The 14,677-nt window shown below is 33.2% G+C and overlaps 1 protein-coding gene and 1 long non-coding RNA gene across 4 annotated transcripts in view; one reads left to right on the plus strand and one right to left on the minus strand.

Moving 5' to 3' along the window:
- The window catches only part of LOC128247349 (uncharacterized), a 16,305-nt gene extending 12,227 nt beyond the window's left edge, over nt 1-4,078 (plus strand). The window contains exon 3 of the long non-coding RNA XR_008263745.1: nt 3,521-4,078. This is a non-coding gene — a long non-coding RNA (uncharacterized LOC128247349). The remainder of the gene's footprint in view (nt 1-3,520) is intronic.
- The window catches only part of LOC106878292 (sodium/potassium-transporting ATPase subunit beta-1-interacting protein 2), a 210,762-nt gene that overhangs the window by 78,481 nt on the left and 117,604 nt on the right, over nt 1-14,677 (minus strand). The gene's annotated exons all lie outside the window — the stretch shown is intronic.

Below are 14,677 nucleotides of genomic sequence, written 5' to 3' on the forward strand. Positions count from 1 at the left end.
ATATATATATATATATATATATATATATATATATATAGGCATTTATGCTATATATATACACACACATACACATGTGCATGGGACAAAGTTTGCTACTATCAATAACTGCTGTATATAATGTCATTGATTACAGGTTTCTAATGGGTCAATCATGGATTTATTGCATTTCTGGTAAAAGTGACAAGTGATTGTAATTCAGGCAGAACAAATATCACACAAAGTATTTTTATTTGATGATGCCAGTTTTTTTTTTCTGTTTTTGCTATTGTTTACATCATTTGTCAATATACTTCAGTGAAAGACACACACAGAAAGTGGGATTAAACCTGGACCCAGATAGTTGTGAAATCAACTAAACCACACTGAAAATTTAACACAAAATGACCAAACAAGTAACTATGAACTCCATGTTAGTGAAAGAAAAGTAACTGGCTAACTATCAACTTTGTGAAGGTTACAGTGGAAAATATAGATGAAACATGATACAAATGAAAGCACTTAATATCTCATGGCTTTCATACTTGTCTTGAACTAAATCTATTTAGATGCATGAACAGATGCACATTTAGTTTAGATGCAGGTATGCACGCACATGTAACTACTTTTTTTAAATGTATTTTGGCAAGATGTCCTTTCTAGCACCAATCACAATGCCACCTTGTACTGACAAACAAGAAAAGAATTCCAGTGGTTGTTAGAGCAAAAATATTTGCCTAGGCTTGTAAGCATAAGAAGATAAGTTAAGAGTGTAGCATATATACAGTACCTGGAGAAGAATACAAATTCTTTTACTTCTACAAGGAATTCACTTTCACCAATAACTATCAATGGACTAGGTTCAAAAATGGCCCACACTAATCTGAAACAGTGTTATGGTGATCTCAGCTGTTTCATATAGAGAATGTCCCAAGTTTGAAACTTACTGGAATCTTTAGAACTGTGTGCCAACAAGATAACCTCTATGCTGTTACTCAATCTGCTAAGAAATAGCAGTTTAATCTCCTTAAAATTACAAAGTATACTTTTGAAAATTTAGTTCTAAATATATTTATCACTGGTATCCATCACAATCACCAACCACTGCTACTCTCTCACTCTCTTCTATACCAGCAAATATAACTGACATTAGTCTTTCCATTGTTCTTTGCACTGTCTCTCCCATTTTCTCCTCCTCTTCAAAACTGTCCTCTTTCATACTTTTACCTCTTTACCCCATCTCACCCTAGTTCAATATTCTGCAATTTAATGAGTTTGTCAAAATGACTTTGCAATGTTGTCTGTTTAGAGTTGGTGCCACAATAAAATACTAGTACACATTTTAAAGTAGTTGGTGACTGAGTGGAAAGAAAATAGGGTTGAGAAGACCCTTTAGTCTTATCAAGGACCTAACAACCTCTCAAATACTGGTACCATAATAAAAAATGCATAAGCACTATTAGTAGTTGGTGTTAGGATTAAACCCTCATTCTGTGCTTTTTTCGGCAACTCTGCCATGGTTAAATACATCACTCTCACTATGGAGGGAAGCCAGTAAAAATTATGGGTGATTCTTCCCTCTCTCTCTCTCTCTCAATAAGACATTTTGAACAAACTCAATTTTCAAAAGGTAAATGAAAATTCTGTACAGAGTTTAAATATTGTTCTTTAGAAGTAAGACAAGAGAAAAAGTATTTAATAATATTACATTATGTTAGTTAATGCACAACTATTTTGAAAAGAGGTAAACAAAAGAGTAACTGCATTAATATACTTGTTAATTGTGATATTAATTTTTACACACACACACACACGCACATATATATATATATATATATATATATAAAACCAACATCATCATCACTGTCATCACCATCATTAACTGCTTTGCTATCACAAACACTGACTGCTTTGCAGTTTTCGTCATCAATAATACTCTTGCTGTTGACAACATCGTCATTGTCGATATGTTTACCACAACAGTATAATCAAAAGTGTGAGCAATAAGTTATTCTTAATAATGTTTTAACTGAAAATTATCCATTTATCAACCATGATGTTTCAAACTTAACTGAAGTATTACCAACATAACATTCCAAAAAGGAATGTTGTTACAATTAAATATTGTTAATGACTTTCTATAATTTAAATAGTTTTACAAAACGCTAAATGATTAACAATGTAGAAATAGCGAGAGACTAATTAGTTTTAAACTTTGAATATTTTAATTAAACATTTCTACTCATTAGAGAGGTTAAGATTTAGGTATGCTTCAAATGGAATAAAAATAAAACCAACTTAACCCTTATCAAGATGTTTTTCAATTCAGAAATGTTAAAAATATTAAATATAACTCTAATTAAAGTAATTTAGTTTATTTCCGATAAATAATTGAGATCAATAGGATAGTGAGATAGTTCAATGAGTAGAATGCAACTTATTATTCTGAGTTCAAATCCTAAGTGAAATGAACCGCATATCATCTTTTGTTAAGGTTAATGAAATAAATAGTACCGGGTTAGGGTTAGAGTTAGTCAAGCAAATCTATGATCAAAAGTATTCCAACCATGACCTTTCAGTTTTACATTCAAAACTAATATATCTAGAACACCAGTGTGTTCTTTTTTCTTAACATAGTAAGATGTGGTTTGCGAGATTTAGTTGATATTTTTAACAGGTTAATCAACCATGTTGGCTTGTATAAGTACCAATTTTACAATAGGGCTGATTTAATAAACCATATTCAACCTATATATAATATCTTTCTTATGCCTCAGTTAAGAAAATCAATAGGTGCCAGATTTCATTGTTGCCCGGTTTTACACCATCACCTGTTCCTTGGATACCTTTAATGCAGTTCAATCAATCGTAAAGAATTCAAACCAAGTTTCCAGTTTTAGGCCTTGAGAAAATAAAAAGATCACGGGCACTGCTTTTTCCTCCTTGATTAAACAGGAAAAATAATAAAAATAAAAGATTAAAATCATACATTTTATGATTAATTCAATTTTGAATTCCTATGCAGAAAATAATTATCTTGCAAATATTTTTTTTTTTCTAATAAAAAAAATTTAATTTTGACAACTCATTAGACTGTTTTTTTAAAAATATTTTTTGTAAGTTTTACAAGTGGATTCTTACTTTCCTTAATGTTGCCCTAATTTGGAATGTGAAAAATAATGTCAAGTTTGCCGATTTTTAATTAATCAAAAAAATCAAATGCTAACATGATGCAGTAATAGTCCAAGAAGAAAGTTAGGATAGTCTATAGTTTCATACACTGTAAATTAAGAAGCTCTCAAAGGGCTAAGTGTGCAAATTTGGACCCCACTATGAAAATTGTAATACAAATAGAGTAAGCACTAATGTGATGACCCATAATGGAATATTCTCTCATATCTAATAAAGTGCTGCTACTACACACATACATATTAAATTTCATGGAACAAAACAAAAACAACACAGCAACAAAAATACTATCCACTCAAATAATTGACAAAGTTGTCTCTCCTCTCATTATCTCATTTTGTGCCCTTTCTTTCAGGACATACACTTGCTACCAAGCCTTGACCCTACTCCCTACGGTATTAGTTTTAAGGAATTCCTTCTCTGCCCATTTATTTTTTCCTTAAAGTGGTCAGCTTGCAGTTGGTCAAAAGAAATATCAACTGGATTGATTTCACTGGGCCCACAAAAGCCATGGCTCAAACCCTTTCTACAAACCAAACCATTAAACACACACAAAAGCAGACCTGCCACAGAAGTTTGAAGAATAATAAAAATTATTTTGGCCCATTAATACACCATGTTCGTTTCTGTCCATGTTTCTAACAGCCTTTGTACTCTCAAACTTGTTGGTTCCAAACCAGTAATAATATTCAGTTCTATCACTGCTCTGCATTATTGGGTTTTTCAAAAGAAACTAATATAACATCAGTAGATCAGATCAAGACGCTTAGGACAAACCAACTGTTAAAAACATTTTATTTGAGACTGTTAATGCATGTGAGAAAGGAATGACTATTACAAAATCTCATTTTCTTTCCTTGCTCCAAATTATAGAGCCTTTGTGATTATTAAAAAGAAAGAAGGGGGAAAAAAGCAATAATCATATTGCATCTTTACAATTTCATATTTTGAGTGAAAATCCAGTTTGGGATGCTTCTTCCCAAAATGCCCCCAACAGAAAAACAAAAAAACAAATGACCATAACAGCAGCAGCAACAACAGCTAGAGCAATGCCAACAACAGCAGCAGCACCAATAACAACTGTAGTGGCACCAACAATAACTGCAACAGCAGCACCAGTAGCAATAACTGCAACAATAACAACACTAACAATAATAATGATTATGATGCTGCTGTTCTATCTGCTGGTTGTATCTTATAGCAGGAACCCAGACATGTTTATTTAGATTACACATCTTAGCTCACCGCCAACCACCACCACCACCACCACCACCACCACTCATCATCATCCCTGCCTGACATCCACCTGAAATAGCACATTACTATCTGAAATAAGACACAGCTAGAAAAGAATATTGCTGCTGCTACTGCTGCTGTTGCTGTACTACTGACTTTTATTGTCATGGCAAGCAATAACAACTTTGGTAAAAGAGGCCTGGTGTGATGTGAGCATGCCCACGTATGTGTGTGTGTATTTGTGCATGTAAACCTGTAAAAATACACACCTATACACATATGCACAAGCATATAAAGTAATGTGCATGTAAGTGTGTGTGTGTGTGTGTGTGTGTGTGTGTGCATATGCATGTGTACATAATATATGAGAATGTGTGAATATAGACACAGTGTGTACCTGCATACGCAAACATTATCTCAATTGTTTTTAGATTCTGCTTTGAAAAACAGAATAATGAAAGAGGCCAAAAATATATAAATATAACCCTCACCCACCACTACAAAAAATAAACATATAAAATTAAAATAAATATAGGAGAAAAAAACAAATTGAAATAAGTTTGGAGTATCATTTTGTGTTTTTTTAAAAATATTTTTATCACACTAACACTACTACTGCATTGATACAAAGAAAGAAAAATTAATTTTAGCATACAGCTTTTTACTTTTTTAATTATCTACTTTATTATCCATATTATGTGAGAGGGTGTGTGTGTGTGTGTGTGTTGGCAAATTCCCAGATTTCCAAATGAACAATAAACTCTTTGAAGTAAGTAAAATTAGAATGGTGAGTATCTAATTCTAAGATCTTAATTCCTGGTCATCTGACGCTAAGATACAGCTTCAACTTCCTCATGTATTTTGATGCTTTAGTGTTCATGTCCCTTTTCAGGACCTCAGAGGAAGTAAAGTCTTTCTCAGAGCAGGATTCTGGCTTCAATGTTTGGAACAGAGTGGATTCTGCTGAAGTCATCTAAGTGTCAGGTACTCATGTTAACCTTTTTGATACCAAACTGCCCAAGACTGCCTCTGGTTCTATGGTAGAAACTTCCAAATTTAAAGTGGTGTAAATTAATATTTCCCATCAAAATTGCATGTTAATTTGTTTCAAATAACTTAATAACAAAGTTATTTTACAAAATTCTTCATTATTTTCAAAATTAATTAAAATATAGAGGGTATATTCCAACAAAACTATGATAACAAAAGGGGTTAAACTAAGTGACAGATTAGGTCTACCAGCCAAGAATAGGATCAATCCCTCAGATAAACCGCCAAACAGTTTCCATGTTTCACTCACAAGACTTGGTGATCCACAGCTATGGCAGAAGACACTTGCTCAAAGTTTTATGTGCAATAGGGTCGAACTTGAGTAATGACCCTCTGGCGCTGTGTCTCTTGTAAGAAAGAGTGATGAAAGACAAATGAGTAGATGAGTACTTGTATGCAATTCCTAGCATATTAACCAATTATTGTAATACATAAGACAAAAAAAGGAGTTATTAAACCTGCTAGAAATGATAACTAAATCTACCTAGATTTTGCACTTTATCACTGAGTCACTAAGAGAATCACTATGCAGCAAATTAGCTTCCTAAGAATAGCTGCCAAATCTTCATATTATCTCCAACTGTCTTAAAAGGAAGAATGGCTATGGTTGGAATAACAATCATAGATCTTCTCAGTAAAAGTTAGCTGGAGTTAAACAATAGTGCAAGTAGAATAAGAACTGAATGGATTAAATGTTAATCCTTCTCTCTTGTAACGGAAGGTAGAGTTTATTCCATCTTAGTTGAGATTAGACACAGTGCCATCTTGAAGCATGGACACACTGAGCAGTTGCCCAGTAGCAGTACAAGTTCAGAGATCCAACACTAATCTATGAACGCTATGGTTGCGTATGCAGAGGCTCCAATACATTGATTTGTCAAGAGCCCTATAATACTATTAAAAGCTCTCATTAAACAAAACAGGAGGAGGGGTGGTTTGTGCTGTCTACAGCAATAACTTATCTGACAAGAAGTGGAGAGAGAAGGTAATATTGATATTTTACATGAGTATATCTCAAAATTATAGCAGAAGTGCATAATTGCTTGAATTGACTCAATATATAACTGACGTTGATTTTATTGTCCCTAGGGGGATAATAGAGGAATTTGATCTTGGCAGGATTAGAACTCAAAACACAAGACATATCTAAATACTGAAAGGAATTTTATCTGGTCACTACCACTTTTATCTTGTCACCATCAGTGAAGAACATAGTAACAATAATGTATTTCACAATCAGTAGTAGACACCATACTCCTGCACACCTTGTATATGACCATACAAGTGGATGACAGCTTGTAAGAGTTCATATTTTGTCACCGGTATTGTCATGTGCTCTTGGCTGAAGCAATTAACTTTCAATGTCCAACATGAGATTAGTAATATTCTCCACGCTGATCAGTAGTGTCTCTATAAAAAAAGTATTTTGTCAGTTTACAGTACTGAATTCAAATCCTGCTATAGGTCTGAAGAAATGAATTGAAAAATTTTTCGGTCATTGCTTTTCTCATAAATCAAGTCTCTCAGCAAAGAAAACAAAATGCACTTCTTTGGGACAAGATAGTGTCTGCTCATTGATCACTAAGTCACTTTTGTAAAACAATGACAAGAAACCAATGACAAATGAATGTCTAGGCTGTTTGTCTGTAGGTCAAAATTTCTGTCGACAAGGGTCAAGGTTTTGTATTATAGGGAAGACATGATTGTATTTATAATATGTTATATAATTCAGTTCTATATTTAAGAGACGAGGAATTATGTACATTATTTACATTTGATGGATATTTGTCCTCATCTTGTTTGTTGTTAACACAACGTTTCGGCTGATAAACCCTCCAGCCGAAACATGTTAACAACAAACAAGGTGAGGACAAATATCTGTCAAATGTAAATAATGTGTTATATAATTTATTAACACACCAAAGACATGAATGGTAAAGTTAACGCTAATAGAAACTGACCCAAGAATTTTGAATGCAAGATATTTAGGGGGTCTTTTAAAGTAGATCTCTAAATACTTTATATCTATCTCAATAACAGTAATAATGAAGATTTCAATCAGTGAGGCAAAGTTGTACATTTTGGAGAAGTTATAGTGGTAGTAATATTGATCAGGATTATGATAACTGTTTTCTTACAATGGATGAGGATTATAAAATTACATGAGAGGTATAAAGTTGAATGAATTAGTACCGATATATGACTGGTACAAGGCAGGTAAACTCGCAGAGTCAATAGCACACCAAGCATAATGCTTAGTAGCATTTTGTCCATCTTTATGGTCTGAGTTCAAATTCTGTCAAGATTGACTTTGCCTTTCATCCTTTCAGGGTCGATAAAATAAGTACCAGTTGGACACTGGGGTTGATATAATTGACTTAACCCCATTCTTAAAATTACTGGTCTTGTGCCAAAATTTGAAACCAATATATGATTGGTACTTATTTTACTAACTCTAGCAAGATTCAAGACAATATCAAACCCAGTTTAATTTGAACTAAGAATATGTACAAGGATACAAATACCAGAAATTACTTGGAGTGGTATTCTATTGTTTTTGTTCGTTTTCTTCTTTAGCATTAAGAGAACACTAATCACAACCCAGACAAAATTACCAACACACAGAACATTGTTACAATGACAATAGACCATAGTCAGATAGTGTTGGTGGCACTTTCGGTTGAAAGTAAAAAGTAAACTGTGATAAAATAATTACTCTATCATTAATATCTTGGTAGACTTAATTTATTTTCAGGAGTCACAGGATCAAAAATATGGAAACTATATAGTCAATACAAGCAGATCAGTATGTAACTGATATTATTTTAAGTGTTAAAGATGGGAAAGATGAAACTAATCTAGGTATGATTTAGAATCAGAATAAGAAGAGAGAAATGTATCTAAAAACATTTAAATTCATTATTTTCTATTATTTCTAAGTTAGCAATACAGTCATTATCAATATGTAATTATGATGATTATTAATTATATAAAGCACAAAGCCTTAAAAAGAAAGAGAAATGGCAGATGATAATTATGATGATGGTTATGGTCCAGATTGGACCAAAGGTCCTTCCTGAGCCATAGACTAACAAGGCTGGCTTGTGTTGTGTATATATTACCCACCTTCATGGGATATGCTGGTCCGTTACTGAGTAACATTTATACCAGCTGACTGGACTGGAGTAATATGAAATTAAGTGTTTTGCTCAAGAACACTACACATCGTCTGGTCCAAGAATCGAAACCACATTCTTACCCTCAGGAGTTCAACACTAGTTACTAAGCTACACCCCTCCACTATGGTCCAAACTGAGTAGGCCTATAATGAAAATACAATGAAACCATAACTACCACATTTTATTTTTTCAGAAATACCATATATTAGTCAACATTATTCAATGTATTTGTTTTTAAGTTGGTAGAGCATCATTTGAGGGAGATTCAGCTTCTAGCTCTAGCATACTGAGTGACCATGTAATGGTTCCTATCGCTTCCCTCAAAAGTTTGTGGGCTTAATTCAATTTACTGAGATCTTAATGATAAAGGAATCGCATGAACACGCAAAGGGCCAATTTATCCTAGACGGATGCACTTAATTGATGAAGATACTTGATTGAATCAATCCTAATGTCATGTTGGTAATTCAGAATTCATTTTGACAGGATTTAAACTCAGAATTATGCATCATAAAGCAATTAGCTCAACCCATAACTATTTTCACTGAGTCTTGCACTCTAACGATGCTATCATTACCACCAACCTAGAGGAGCTGGCAGAAAATGATAGTGAAATATGACGTTTCACAGTAAATGCTGAATCACTCCATTACTAGTTTTCAATCAAAAGAATCACAATACCATTTCCTTTATTAATACCTACCCTTTTCAAATGCTGTCTTTGTGCTTCTAAAATCGGTTACTCATAAATGAACATGATCAGCTGAATATAAACCAGTCACAGTATTAATATACACTACACATTTGTTTTTGTTATTGTCTCTCCCCACCCACACACATAAGAAACCTGAAAGGAATAGAAAACATGCTTCTTTCCATTATTGATTGATTGATTTCTTTGGAAGTTTCTAGTTTCTGGTAACATCACCTAATGGCAGTGAAGGCATTTTTACTATACTAGCATTGATTATAACATAAGTAATTTGTTGCTATTTATTCAAAGTGTTTGGCATGTCTTGGAAAACCTCTTGAGATTTTCATTGATTCCAAGCATTTATTATTGCTCTGTCAGTTAACTACTTCCTCTACTTGAAAGTAAACTGCATGCTTGTGTGTGTGTGTGTGTGGGGAGGTTTGCCTGATTGTGAAGTATGTGAGTGTAAGTGAGTGTGCCAGTTTGTATCTGTGTGTGCATACATGCATGTATCTGTACATGCATGTCTGTACTTCATGACTACAGCACCATTTTTTTTATCTTTGTTTCAATCTATTTTTTTCATACTTGTTATATCTCCATCACTTTTACGTCTTCATAAGGCTTAGAAATTAATCTCTCCTTAAATCCTCTTAACTGTAACCGTTTCAAGTTATCTTCTCTTGCCTCTCAATATAACTTTTCTTTAAATCAATATCAGCTGCCCAGTGTTTATTGAAAAATATTTTGTCTTCCATATTTTCCCCTTCATTTTATATTTTTCTTCCTAATATCATTGATACATTAATGTACTTTATTCTCCCTCTCTGCCTAGCTTGGCTACATTTTTGCCTAACTATATTTTTGTGTGTACCATCTATCTGACTGTCCATGCTTGTCTGTCTGCACCTGTCTATTCAGGCTTGTCCATCTGTATACCTATGTCAGTGACTGTTTGCCTGTCTGTCTAGTAAATCTGCCAACCTAACAACTTCCATCAGTCTATTCACTTTTCTATTTTCCAGATTCTTGTTTGCCCAAACTATTCAATTTTCTTTTTTTTTTTTTTCTTTTAGGTTTGAGTTTTCACTCATTATCACATATATGAAGATTTGTTTTTAGTTTCATTATTGACTGCTTCTATATACCACCCCCTTTCATCTTTACATTAAATACTGCCATTTAGTATTAAATATATTTCATTATTATTTCTTTTTTCATTTTGTTTCTATCAGAACTTCACCCATAGCCATGAAGAATTCAAGTGAAACAGATGGGAATTATTATTGTTTGAATACGAATTCTATGTTACCTTTTTTGATAATCAAAAGCACTTGAGGATGCATTGCTATTTTTTTTCTATTTCTTGATTAAATGTATTTACTGAGCTGTATTATAATATGTATCGTTAAATTTGTGATTTTTGTTGCTGTTTTTGGAGGAGAAGGGTTACTATTATAGAGATTTGTCTATTACTTTTTTTAATAACTATTTTAATACACACACACACAGTGTATATATTCATGTGTGTAGTTTATAGCTTTTATGGCCAAGAGGCAAAGTATGTAAATGCAAATGAGGTGTATATACACGTGCGTGTCAATGTATACATATGTTAGTGTGCATAAAGTATGACTGAATGAGTTTCTGTAATATGTGTGTGTGTTTGTGTGTGTAATGAAACAGAAAAGAAAAAATGAATTGCTTTCGTCTATTGATTGTTTTCATGGTTAAGATTGTGTGTGTGTGTGTGTGTGTGTGTACATGTATGTACAGAGAAGTACACATGAACATTCATCTTTAAAAAGATCAGTAAATAACTATATTCCGCTAAACTCCAGTAAATGGCTAAAACATTCCATTTAGATACATTTACTAATCACAGTAGATTGATATATTGATATTAAATATGTTTTGCTTTTGAGTTTTTCACAATTTTGTAATGGATTTTATCATCAGTTTTTGAATGGTTTGCTTTTGAATGGTTAGCTATTCATATATTTTTATGATATTCTTGTCTCCAAGGTAAATAAATAGAGTAAATAAATAGGAGTACTAAGGAGTTGATTCAATGGCTGGGATGTAGAAGTTAAAACATCCAAGACTGCTAGAGTGCTTGGTTCATGGCATGTTAATTCAATTTCTGTTGTGAATGATACATTGTATTTCTGAGTAGGATTCTAAAATTCAACAATGTTTCTTTTTTCACATTGCTACCTTGAATCAAAGAGAGAGCTTCTGAGCTTAAAAAATAAATTGTGGCTGTGTGGTAAGAAGTTTGCTTCCGAACCACATGGTTCAGGGTTCAGTCCCACTGCATGGAACCTTGGGTAAGTGTCTTCTACTATGGCCCTGGGCGAACAAAACTTTGTGAGTGGATTTGGTAGATGGAAATTAAAAGAAGCCTGTCATGTATGTGTGTGTGTGTGTGTGTGTGTGTGTGTGTGTGTGTGTGTGTGTGTGTGTGTGTGTGTGTGTGTGTGTGTGTGTGTGTGTGTGTGTGTGTGTGTGTGTATATATACATATATATATCTAGCTGTAGAGTGGTTGGTGTTAGGAAGGGCATCCAACTGTAAAATCCCTGTCAAAACAGACACAGTAGCCTTGAGTAAATTTTCTACCTGACTGGTTCCTGTCAAAATCCTACCCATGCATGCATGGAAGATGGACGTTAAATGATGATGATATGTATGTATGTATGTATGTGCATATGTGTATGTGTGTATGTGTCTGTTTGTCCCCCGTCACCACTTGACAACTAGTGTTGGTGTGTTTACATCCACATAACTTAGTGGTTTGACAAACGAGACCAATAGAATAAGTACTAGATTTCAAAAAAAAATTCTTGGGTCAATTTGACTAAAACCCTTCAATGTAGTGCTCCAACAAGGCCACAGTCAAATGACAAACAAATAAAAGAGTAGAATATACACTACAACTAGAAAAAAAAATGGGAGGTGGAAAAATGGTTCAAGTACTTTTGATTATAAGTCTACTTGATTAAGGTTGATTCAAGGTGAAATATCAGGGTGTGTGTGGTAGGGAAACCTACCATCACCTGGTCCTTGTTGTAACACGCTCTTGTAGACATTCACATCAGTCTCCACCACTAACTTGTTCCGTACTCACTCATGGTTTTCCTGCAAATTTTCAGGCTAGTTACTAATGACAACAACCACACCAGTTTGAGAAGGCCTACAAAAGTCTTTGTATTGTCATTCTGTGTCTGACTTATTTTTAGCTGTTACAATTTGTTATGAAGTTATTCTGGAGAAAAGTACCTTTGATAGCCTGGTAGAATTGTTACTGACTTAGTAGATGCTTTGAGGAATTAAATTGATATTCGTATATCAAAAGTTTAATGAAATTATTTCAAGCAGTTATTATAAGTATATTTTTTTTAATTCTGTCCTTTCTTTTCAAAAGTCTTTTATGGGTTAATTTATGAATGCCTGTTATTCATAAGAGAATAAACTTATAAACTGCTCTACAGAGTGAGAAGAACCGGGACTTGTGTAATGTTGATGAAAACATTAATAGCTTTAAGAGAGAGAGAGAGAGAGAGAGAGAGAGAGAGATGGACAAAACTTAATAGTGAGTTAAGAGGACACAAAGTGAAACCTGATAAGTGAGAGAAAAGAGAGATGACTGTTTAAGGAAATAAAATGAGAGTGAAATGTAAAAAAATATCAGGAAATATTGAGAGACAGACAGACAGAGAGTAGGAAAGGACAAGAAAAAAAAAACAGGTTAAATAGAGAAAAAGTAGTAAAGAGAGAAAATTTAAATTTAGTTAAATAAATTGAATAATGAACAAAAATAATTTAGTCTTCATAAAAGTGTTACAAACTGAGATAAGAAGTTGTGAAGTTGTTGTTTGCACAGTTAGGACCAACCTGGGACAAGACTTATGATCAAAGGCATTTCAGCTATAACCATCTCATCCCAAGGCAGTAGAGTGTGATTGGAAGAAATTTGGCTGCTATTAATAAATAGCAGGTCATGCAACCATGTAAAGGCTCAATCGGTGGCTCAATAGTGAAGTGATTTACAGAGGTGGTGGTGATAGAAGGGAGAGAAGCAGCACCATTAATAATATTCTCTACTACCACCACCACCCCCATACAAAAATAAGGTATAAAATGAGTCATCTTTTTGAAATTGGTAAGTTGAAATGGATCAATTAATGATATTGTATCATTATTATTATTACACAATCTGACAGTTAATAGCCAATTTAAGGGACTGAGAGTGAGGCTGAAACCTCATTACCAACTATAAAGCTTAACTATTGAAGGTGGGTGGATTAGAGTGGTAGTTGTTTTTATTTTTTTCTTATCAATTCAAAGGAACCCATAAGAATGAACTACAGGGTTAAAAATAAAAAAACAAATATGTAAAATGAAATAAAATTTTTAAAAGGCTTTGAGAAATCAAAAGGATTTTGAAAAACAAAAGCAAATTAAAAAAGGTGAAAAATAAACAGTAACAAAATTAAAACAGAAAAATGAAGAAAGAAACAAGAACAAAAATAAACAACTCATCATCAAATACAATTATTTAAAATCGATGTGTGCCTTGCGTGACCTTAGAACTTTTATTAGAATGGTTGGAAAAGGTTGGGAAAATTGTCAAAAAATTTCAAAAAATTGGTGGAGCAGTGGATTAAATGCCTTTGATAATTTAGTTTATCTCACAATATTCAGAATTTAAATCCTAACAGAGTCGATTTCACTTAACATTCTGGGACAAAAGAGTGATAAAATATTTAATATGAAGAATATTCTGGGGAAGGCCATGTACTTTGTAAATAAATGAATAATTAAAACAGTAGAAACTTGGCATGATAAAATGGTTGAACATCAGAGCTTTTAGTTTCTAATTGTAATGGTCTAATCTACAGCGTCTTGAGGGATACCTCAGTATACCTACAGGTTATAAATAAGCTGAAACATCCCTCAAAACATGCTACTCCTAAATTATTCATTTCACTAAGTAGTAAGTAAGGTCTCCAAGGTGTTCATTTACTTGTTACTACCACAAAGATCTGCATCAGTGGTTGGTTTTACCTGGGCTTGCATCCTATGCTTGCTGCAAAGTTGCAGAATATTGAAAATGAACGATACTGCTTGCATCAATATTTATTTTTGCTAGCAATAGCCGGCTCATTTGGTCAAACTATTGTATCTCCAGCTGCTTCAGATGCCAAGAGACCAAAAACTGTCAAAGTGCTATAGAATGGTGAAACTATTTTTTCATCTTCTGAAAAAGCAACTTTTTTGACTTACAACACTTTTGCATAATAGCAACTATATATATATATATATATATATATATATATATATATATATAT

Source organism: Octopus bimaculoides, chromosome 3 (assembly GCF_001194135.2).
Source record: "Octopus bimaculoides isolate UCB-OBI-ISO-001 chromosome 3, ASM119413v2, whole genome shotgun sequence".
Taxonomy (NCBI): Eukaryota; Metazoa; Mollusca; class Cephalopoda; order Octopoda; family Octopodidae; genus Octopus; species Octopus bimaculoides.